This window comes from Pseudophryne corroboree, unplaced genomic scaffold (assembly GCF_028390025.1).
Source record: "Pseudophryne corroboree isolate aPseCor3 unplaced genomic scaffold, aPseCor3.hap2 scaffold_1716, whole genome shotgun sequence".
NCBI classification, from domain to species: Eukaryota; Metazoa; Chordata; class Amphibia; order Anura; family Myobatrachidae; genus Pseudophryne; species Pseudophryne corroboree.
Window position 1 is genome coordinate 73,817 of NW_026968352.1, and position 10,674 is coordinate 84,490.

The 10,674-nt window shown below is 42.6% G+C and overlaps 2 pseudogenes; one reads left to right on the plus strand and one right to left on the minus strand.

Annotated features, from left to right (window-relative positions):
• Window positions 1–3,037: 3,037 nt before the first annotated feature.
• Window positions 3,038–3,158, minus strand: LOC135002158 (5S ribosomal RNA; annotated as a pseudogene).
• Window positions 3,159–5,471: 2,313 nt separating this feature from the next.
• On the plus strand, window positions 5,472–5,592 carry LOC135002159 (5S ribosomal RNA; annotated as a pseudogene).
• Window positions 5,593–10,674: the final 5,082 nt, after the last annotated feature.

A 10,674-nucleotide genomic window follows, 5' to 3' on the forward strand; every position in this document is an offset into this window, starting at 1 on the left:
AAATCTCTCTGCGAGGTACACTGGGCTCCACAAGGCGCCCACCCTGACGCACTTAGCTTCTTTGGGTTGGTATGGCATTAGCCGCTGACACTTCTCCTGTCGTGAGAGTGTGGTGTATGTGGCTACTAAATGTTGTCGTCTCTTATCCTGCTACTGCATTGGGCTGGTTAACTGAAAACTAAGCTCCTGTGTGGAGGGGCGGGGTTATAGAGGAGGCGGCGCTGTGCATCTTGGGAACAGTCAAGCTTTGAGCCTGTTGGTGCTTCGGATCAAGATCCTACTCTACACCCCATTGTCCAATCCTTGTGGATCCCAGTGTACCTCGCAGAAAGAGATTTAACAAAGGTAAGTTCTTACCATAAATCTCGTTTTTTCATATTAAAGAATGCATTCACCAGGCTGCTTTGCCTTCCTCATCCACAGTGCCTGATAATCTGCAGATATTTCCTGATATTTCTCGGGAGACGCTGGCCAAAAGGCATCTATTCCACCCAAGGAAATGTACAATACAAATGGGTATTTCCTACTAAGGTTATTGTAATGCGAAACGGCGCCTTCGCAGTGATACCTTCAACCGAGGATGGCCCTGCTATTCTGAAAACATAGGATATTAATACCTACCGGTAAATCCTTTTCTCGTAGTCTGTAGGGGATACTGGGATGGTCTTAGTACCATGGGGTATAGATGGGGTTCATTGGAGACTGGCACTTTAAAACTTCTTCAGAGAGTATGCTGGCTCCCCCCCTCTATGCCCCTCCTGTAGACTCTTTCTAGGAAAACGGTGCCCAAGGAGATGGACATACTTTGAAAGGAGGAAAAGAGACAAGAAAGTGGTGAGAGAACGAACCAGCACACAACATAACAAGAGGATAGCAACACTAACCACAACTTGAAAATAGGGACAGCAAAAGCAGACCAAAAATACAACACACAAGAATAACTCTTGCTGGAAAATATCAAAGCACAGAGGCGGGCGCCCAGTATCCCCTATGGACTATGAAAAAAAGGGTTTACCGGTAGGTATTAAAATCCTATTTAAGCCGCCAAAGAGTGAGCCTGTTGGATCGTAAGCCTGATCCAACATGCAATAGACTGCTTCGAAGGAGGACAACCAATCTTTGAAGCATCATAGAGAACAAAAAGCAAGTCTGATTTTCTGAGACGAGCTGGCCTCTTGACATAAATCTCCAAAGCCCGAACCACGTCCAAGGACATTGGTGTAACAGACGTCCCAGTGACAACCAGAACCACCATCGGCCAATTGATATGAAATGCTGATAGCACCTTAGGCAAGAATGTCTAGCGAGTTTTGAGCACAGCTCTAACCTCATGAAACACCAGAGAAGGACTCTTACAGCATAAGGCCCCTAATTCCAAAACACGCCTCACCGAGGCCAATGCCAATAACATGATATCAAAAGAAACCAAGAAAATAAAAATAGCAGCGCTAATGGAAATATTAGATAGTAATTCTAATACGAAGGATTGAGTGAAAAACGTTCGTTAATTTAATAAAACATAAATTTAGGCCTCAATAAAAATTGGATACACGATCCAAACATAACAATTTAAAACAATGAGAAATGATAAAATTAACATGTATGGGTCAATTGAATTGTAGCTGCCCGTCGCATTAATATCCGTTCCTATTAATAAAACTGGAATATATAGCAGATAAAAATAGACTGACAATGCAGTCACACCAGTACACATTACCCGAAGACCGCTAGAGGTGTAGTCCCTTAAGAGTGTCTCTGATATTTTTACTCAAAACCAGCCAGGTTTGGGGTCCTCATTTAGTGCGGTGTCTTCCTCATAGAGATGGGTGTAAATAGTGTTCCTGGTTGTTGGATATTTGTCCCGTTTTTTCTGCAGATGGCAAAGTCCAGTTTGGTCCGGATATGTTACGGCAGCAGCAAATGTCACGATTGACTACCCAGGTAGCCTCCTCCTGACGCGTTTCGCTGCGAGCAATGCAGCTTTTTCAAAGGTCCTTGGATCGTGTATCCAATTTTTATTGAGGCCTAAATTTATGTTTTATTAAATTAACAAACGTTTTTCACTCAATCCTTCGTATTAGAATTACTATCTAATATTTCCATTAGCGCTGCTATTTTTATTTTCTTGGTTTCTTTTGATATATGGTTGGGGTGTGACTACCTCCAAGTTGTTATAGCAGCAGCATTAGAGACACAGCACCTGAAAGCGCCCGATCTTCCATTTGCTTGGTAGATTTCTTTCCAATAACATGATAGCCTGCCATGTCAAATACTCCATGTCCACCTTGTGGAAAGGTTCAATCAAACCGATTGGAGAAAGGCCAGAACCAAATTGAGAACTCACGGCGCTGTGGGAGGCACAAAGGGTAGTCGAATATAAAGGACACCTGTCAAGAACATCTGGACCACTGGGAGAACAGTTATTTGAGAGACAAAGATTGGAAACCGCACTGGTCTTATGGTGTATATGTATAATGATAGTTATCTGTAAATACCGATAATAGAATTTAGGGTTCAAATCCTTATTTCGGGGAGCAGATACATACGGTAACACATTCCTTTTTGTTTAAAAAGACTACCCATCAGTGGTGCTCCCCCGAGTCAGTTAAACATGATGTAAACTTTTGAAAAGAAAAAAGAAGACTCTTTTTGGGAAGCACTCATATACAGATAATATTGTACGACTCAATGTCAAAAAATAGCTAGCTAAAATACAACATTTTTATTAATTCTCATTAAAAGTGATTATTGGGGAGTTCAAATTGGCGCCAGTATATGTTTAAATAGTGACATTGCGAAAATATGGGGAATGATGTACAGAATACAAGGTACCAATACCTAATTCTGGCCGAGATGGGTATATCCAGCTGTGGATCAGTCTGTGATTATAAGTTGCTCATTTGTTGGAAATATGACCGTCATTTGTAAACTGCTATATATCCCAATTGGGAATTTTGATCCTAGCAGATGATTGAATCATAGGTCATAACCGAGACATAAGATAGTGCTCTATTAATAGTGACAGGTGGGCGGCAAATATTTGCAGTACCAGGGTGTTCCTTAGTAGTCTCCTATCCAAGTACTTAACCCGGCCCTCCACTGCTTGGCTTCCAAGATCAGATGAGATTGGGCATCTCCAGCGGGGTATGACCGCAGACCTTATGCTCACCCTTGTCACGCTGTGTCCAAAATTGGGCACAGATAAGAGCCAATTATTATTGTCGTATGAGCCACAAGTTTGAGAGAAACACAGCTGGTTTGATGTGAAAAGAAGGGGGGGATTTCTTATCACAGATGATAAGGTATACTCAAAGATTAAATACCCATCTAAATTGTCAGGGCTTAAGTAGTCGCAGTATACGTAGGGAAAGACCTCTATGTTGCATAATTATCACATGCATATAAATCTGACATTGAATAAATGATATTATTATAATCATGCAAAAGAAGGGAACCTCCAAATTTGGTCTCCAAAGCCACAGATTGCATGCGTAGTTACACTATAAATTCTGAAAATCACCTGAGCAATGAAAAATACAATTCTCAAAAACCAACAGCGAGTTAATATCAACTGAGTTGACACAGTATGTATTCATATGCAGTGTAAAGGAGAAGAGAGAAGGCGTTTTTGTTTTTGTTTTAAGTGGGGTCCAAGGTTTAACAGATGTATCCACATCTGCTTTTTTGATAAAGATATGGACCCCAAAGCAGTTTAGTACTTATTCCTTTACTGTTGATAATTAATGTCACTCAATATAGTATAGCAGTCTGTGTAACATATAGGTAGGATTTTAATAAATACCTGTCCATGCGCTGATGCATAAATAATAAGTATCCAAACCTGATATACAATTTTTTGGTTTAGATCCTACTTGTATGGAGAGGGAGATCCTGATGTCTGAAAGGTGCCGGCCGCGTCCGCCCGCGTCTGCCCACGTTGGGCTTGTTGCCGGGCTCCGGCCGCACTGTGCTTCCTGTTGTTCTGGTTCCCTAGGCGACGGACTTAGCCGAGAGCGGCTCGTTGCGGTCACGTGTACGCACCACGTGACCGTGAGGATGTAGTCTCCTGACGTACGTTTCGCATGAAGCTTGGTCACAGGGCGTCAGTAGGTTCTAGCCTATTGGTTTGTCCTTATATTGGTGATACTGTGTGCTGATTGACTCTAAGCAATAGATTGATAGGTAATTTGGCCTATCATAGTCAGTATCGTATTTGCAGGTTCCCATTGGATGGTGTGTCCTGATTGACAGTTAGAGGGACCATTGAGCAATAAGATGAGCGATCATATGGTTATTTTAATTATTTAAAAAAAGAGCTGATAAGATTAATTCTTTTGGTTGATATTTGCAGAGGATAAGGATATAGTGATAGTATCATTTGTGGAACAGTTAATTACAGTATAAAAACTTTGAAAAGTGGAAGACACAGATTGTTAAAAGCATGCACAGCACTTAATGTGCCTGTGCCAGTATTAGAGTAATTATATACATAATAAGAGGGAAATACAAATACAATTTTTATAAAAGGTTATTTTCTTATATATATATAAATATATGAATTTAAAATTAGGGTATAGATATAGTAAAGTTGGTGAATAAGTGATCGTGACTGCTGAAACCTAAAAGTGTCAAATTATTTATTATGATAATAATATGCAATTGTGTTTAAAAAAGCCCGGCAACAAGCCCAACGTGGGCAGACGCGGGCGGACGCGGCCAGCACCTTTCAGACATCAGGATCTCCCTCTCCATACAAGTAGGATCTAAACCAAAAAAATTGTATATCAGGTTTGGATACTTATTATTTATGCATCAGCGCATGGACAGGTATTTATTAAAATCCTACCTATATGTTACACAGACTGCTATACTATATTGAGTGACATTAATTATCAACAGTAAAGGAATAAGTACTAAACTGCTTTGGGGTCCATATCTTTATCAAAAAAGCAGATGTGGATACATCTGTTAAACCTTGGACCCCACTTAAAACAAAAACAAAAACGCCTTCTCTCTTCTCCTTTACACTGCATATGAATACATACTGTGTCAACTCAGTTGATATTAACTCGCTGTTGGTTTTTGAGAATTGTATTTTTCATTGCTCAGGTGATTTTCAGAATTTATAGTGTAACTACGCATGCAATCTGTGGCTTTGGAGACCAAATTTGGAGGTTCCCTTCTTTTGCATGATTATAATAATATCATTTATTCAATGTCAGATTTATATGCATGTGATAATTATGCAACATAGAGGTCTTTCCCTACGTATACTGCGACTACTTAAGCCCTGACAATTTAGATGGGTATTTAATCTTTGAGTATACCTTATCATCTGTGATAAGAAATCCCCCCCTTCTTTTCACATCAAACCAGCTGTGTTTCTCTCAAACTTGTGGCTCATACGACAATAATAATTGGCTCTTATCTGTGCCCAATTTTGGACACAGCGTGACAAGGGTGAGCATAAGGTCTGCGGTCATACCCCGCTGGAGATGCCCAATCTCATCTGATCTTGGAAGCCAAGCAGTGGAGGGCCGGGTTAAGTACTTGGATAGGAGACTACTAAGGAACACCCTGGTACTGCAAATATTTGCCGCCCACCTGTCACTATTAATAGAGCACTATCTTATGTCTCGGTTATGACCTATGATTCAATCATCTGCTAGGATCAAAATTCCCAATTGGGATATATAGCAGTTTACAAATGACGGTCATATTTCCAACAAATGAGCAACTTATAATCACAGACTGATCCACAGCTGGATATACCCATCTCGGCCAGAATTAGGTATTGGTACCTTGTATTCTGTACATCATTCCCCATATTTTCGCAATGTCACTATTTAAACATATACTGGCGCCAATTTGAACTCCCCAATAATCACTTTTAATGAGAATTAATAAAAATTTTGTATTTTAGCTAGCTATTTTTTGACATTGAGTCGTACAATATTATCTGTATATGAGTGCTTCCCAAAAAGAGTCTTCTTTTTTCTTTTCAAAAGTTTACACCACTGGGAGAACAGCCAATTGTTCCCTGGAAGAAAAAGACAAGGCTGAGATTTTAACTTTTATGGAGCCTAAATGTAGGTCCACATCCACAACAGCCTGCAGGAAGTGCAAGAAATGTCCCAGATGAAAATCCACAGCAGAATACTGTTGACCCTCACACCAAGAGACACATTTCTTCCATTTGTGATGGTTATGTTTCAATGCGACCATCTGGCCGGCTTGGAGCACAGTCGAGATAACCTTGCCCGGAATTATTTTCCTGGCAAAAATTCTCCCTATATACTTCCATTGCATCAAACGTAGCCGTGGTAAGTCTGGATAGACTAACGGCCCTTGTGTAAGACGATCATCCTGAATTGGCAGAGGCCAGGGGCCTACGAGTAATAAGGCTAGAATGTCTACTTACCAGGCCCTGCGGGGCCAGTCGGGGGCAATCAGAATTGCCTGAACCCTGTCCCTTTAAATCCTTTGAGAACTCTTGGAATTAGAGGAACTGGAGGGAACAAGTACACCAACCGGTAAATCCACGGTGTCGCCAGAGCATCCACTGCTACGGACTGTGGATCCCTCGTCCCAGAACAGTAGCGCAGAAGCTTCTTGGTGAGCTGAGAAACCAACAAGTAGATTTGCAGGTAGCCCCACCAATAAAATATCTGCTGTAACACTTGCGGGTAGAGAACCCATTCCCCCAGGTGCAGATCGTGTCTACTAAGGAAGTCTGCTCCCCAATTGTCTACTCACGGAATTAATACGGCGGAAATTGCCTTGGGATTCCGCTCCACCCAGAGGAGTATCTGTGACACCTCCCTCATTGCAGCTCTGCTGTTTGGACCTCCTTGTTGGTTTATGTACACAACAGTTGGTGTGTTTTCTGACCATACCTGTATGGCCTGATACTGTAGGACATAAAGAGGTCAGCAGAAGGGCAATGTAAATCACCCTGAGTTCCAAAACATTTATCGGAAAGGAAGCCTCTTGATCAGACCACCTTCATTGGAACCGAGCCCCTAGGGTCACTGCACCCCAACAATGGAGGCTTGCATCCGTTGTCAACAGAATCCAATCCTGAATTCCGAAGTGTCGACCCTCCAGGAGGGAGATCAATAACCACCATAAGTGGGAAATCCTGGTGTTTGGTGAAAGGCACATCATCTGGCGTATGTACAGAGGTGACCCAGACCATTTGTCCAGCAGATCCAGCTGGAATGGTCATGCATGGAATCTTCCGTACTGAATTGCGTCGTAGGAGGCCAGCATCTTTCCCAGTAAGCGTATGCAAAGATGTACCGAGATTTTGTTCAGCTTCAAAATGGAACGTACCATCGTCTGAATTATCTTTGCCTTGTCCATAGGAAAGAACACCTTCTGAGACACTGTGTCCAGTATCATTACCAGGAACTGAAGCCTCTGCATAGGTTCTAGGTGGGATTTCTGCAGATTGAGAATCCACCCATGATCCGTGAGTAGTCGTGTTGGAAGGCTGATCTTTTCCATCAACTGTGCTCTGAATATAGCCATTATGAGGAGATCGTCCAAGTATGGAACAATGTTCACTTCCTGCTTGTGGAGTTGTAGCAACATCTCTGCCATCACCCCTGATAATACCCTCAGTGCAGTTGAGAGACCAAAAGGCAAGGCCTGGACCGACCTGGTAGTGACTGTGCTGCAGTGCAAACCTGAGATAAGCCTGAAGAGGTGGCCATATTGAGATGTGAAGATACGCATCCCTAATATCCAAAGAAACCAGGAATTCCCCTTCTTCCATGTCACGCTTGGCCTGAGTTGGGGATCTGATGACTGATAATTGACTGAGGGAGCAGCTATCGGCAAAGGAAGGAAACGAGGTGGCTGAATGTAGTTCTTAATCATGGATTGAACACTTAGGCCCGAAGATGTAGAGGGGTAGGCAATGAGGACAATGACTGAGAACGATACACTGAAGAAAGAGGAATTCAGTTTTAATGAATATACGAATTGTATTTGGTGAGCTCAGGTCTACTGTATAGCAGGAAATATTTCATACCTGCATCATCTAACAAAATGCACATAAATTAGGCACTCTACAAAAAACAATACTAAATTATATTATATACATACGTATATACACATTTATATATAATCACTAATAAACTTCTGCTTGTTACTTTTAATAACATTATAGTGCTGTGTGTAATAACTCTCTACATGTGATAGTTGTCATGGATAGCCTTGTGTTAGAAACACCCAACTGAGAACAGGGCTGATGGCGGAGGAGGGTGTAGGATAAGAGATTGCTGTAGTGACTGAGCAATGAGAATATTTTTTTTTTTAATAAAGTAATTTTTATTCAATAATATGTAGATTGAGTTACAGACATTGCATATCATCAGCATATCACATCATCACATTAATCGCATCTTAGTTTCAATACATTTTGTCAGCCCGTCTGAACTTGCAACATCTGCAACCAATATATAAATCAACATATCCATTTTTTAGTTTTCACCCTTAAACTAACCCACAAAAGGGTACATAAAAAGAAAAAGAAAAAGAAATAAGAAACATAGGAAGAACATAATGAGAAATAGTCATCTGAACTAGGACCTTATCAGTCGCATATGTGTTAAGGCAAGCCCGCAGAGCTACGCTGTCAGCCCTCTAGATATACATCATTATATATTAGATCAGATCAGTGGCACAATAGCTCTTCGGTATCAATTATGACAAGGGACTAGGTGGGAGTGGGGAGACTCCAGCCAGCGAGACCAAATTCTTTCAAACTTGGCCGATGCGTTCTGTTTCATATAAATATATCTTGCTTTGAGTATTGTGTCGTTAACCAAGGTCTTGAATGCAGAGATTAAAGGACCGCTAGGGGCCATCCAGAGTCTCGCAATGCACACCTTAGCCAAGGCACATACATTGCGAGCATATAGATCGACCGGGCCAGTCTCAGAAGTAGAGCCTCCTATCCCCAAAATACAGAATTGTGGGGTAAGCAGTCCGCCAGTCACTCCCGTACTCTCCAGCACCGATCTGACCCCCGACCAGAACACCCGTAGCCTTGGACACTCCCACACCATATGCCAAAATGTTCCCATATCCACCTCGAACTTAGGGCAGAGACCAGATCTGCCAGTCCCAAAAGAGGCCAGTCTAGCTGGAGTCATATATGTTCTATGTAAAATGAAAAATTGGATTTGTTGGTATCTGAGGGACTTGGTGACCGTGGCGGGGTATTCCAGAGCAAGAGCCCAGTCCTCCTCACCCATAAGGCCTACATCCTCCTCCCATTTTCCACGGAGACGTGTCAGCGGGTCCGCATGGATTTTGGTGAGAAGATATCCATACGCAAGGGAAACCATCTTGGTTCGACCCAGTGTAGTTACAAAGGTCTTGATGGGAAATGGGAGGATTCGCGGGGGGGAATCCGCAAACTGGGACTGGAGGGCATGTCGAAGTTGAAGGTATCTGAAAAAATATGAGTTGGGTAAGCCAAACTCATCTTTCAGTTGCTGAAAGGATTTGAGTGAGTCATTTAGGTAGAGTTGGGAAATAGAGACCACTGATCTAGGGGCCCACACCTCCCGTCCCTCAAGCGCATGCAGCTCAGGAAGCCAGTCAGAGTACCAAAGGGGGGTGTCTGGGTCCAGGTCGACGTAACCTAAGAGGTCTCTCAGGGCCCGCCATATTTTTAAGGCCTGAAAAATAATAGGGGGAAGGAACCGGGCCCCGCTCCCACTCAGCAGCAGCTGTACAGGAGAAAGGTGAGGAAAATAGCAGCGGATAAACTCACACTGCAAGGTATCATCGCCAGAATCCCGCACCCATACACTAATATGAGTCAGCTGGGCAGCGTAGTAATACATCTGGAAATTAGGCAAGGCTAGGCCGCCATCAGAGCGCAGCCTAGTAAGAGTATTTAATTGTATCCTAGGTCGTTTGTTAGCCCAAACAAGTGAGGATAGGACACTATTTAGTTTCCTAAAGAATGTTGGATAGATATATACGGGGGATTGAAGTATAATGTATAGGAGTTTGGGCAGTATGATCATTTTAATGAGATTAACCCTACCAGACACCGTCAGTGGAAGCCTACACCAGGTTTTAGATTTGCACACGATCTGCTGCATGGTCGGGTCCAGATTCAGAGGGATGAAATCAGAAGGGTCATTAGTTATTTGGATTCCAAGGTATTTAAATTGTGTTGTCCAGCATAATGGTAGGGAGATTTTTGGAACAGTAGGAGGGAGGCCTATGACTGGCATAATATATGATTTAGACCAGTTGATCAGAAGACCCGAGTGAGCATCAAAGTCCTCAATCACACGCAGCAGAACGGGCATTGACCTGGCGTAGTCTTGCAAAAATAATAACATGTCGTCGGCATAAAGTGCTATCCTATCCTCGCGTGAGCCCGTGCAAATTCCCACAATATCTGGGTGTGATCGTATCAAACAGGCCAAGGGCTCGATGGCCAAGGCAAACAGTGCGGGGGATAGGGGACAGCCCTGTCTGGTACCCCGGGACAATTGAAAGGAGGGGGATACGTAACCATTCACCAAGATCCTGGCACTCGGATGCTGGTACAATAATTTAGTCCATCTGATATAGTTGGGCCCAAAGCCCATACAAGACATCACCTCCCATAAATAGGCCCATTCAATACTGTCAAAGGCC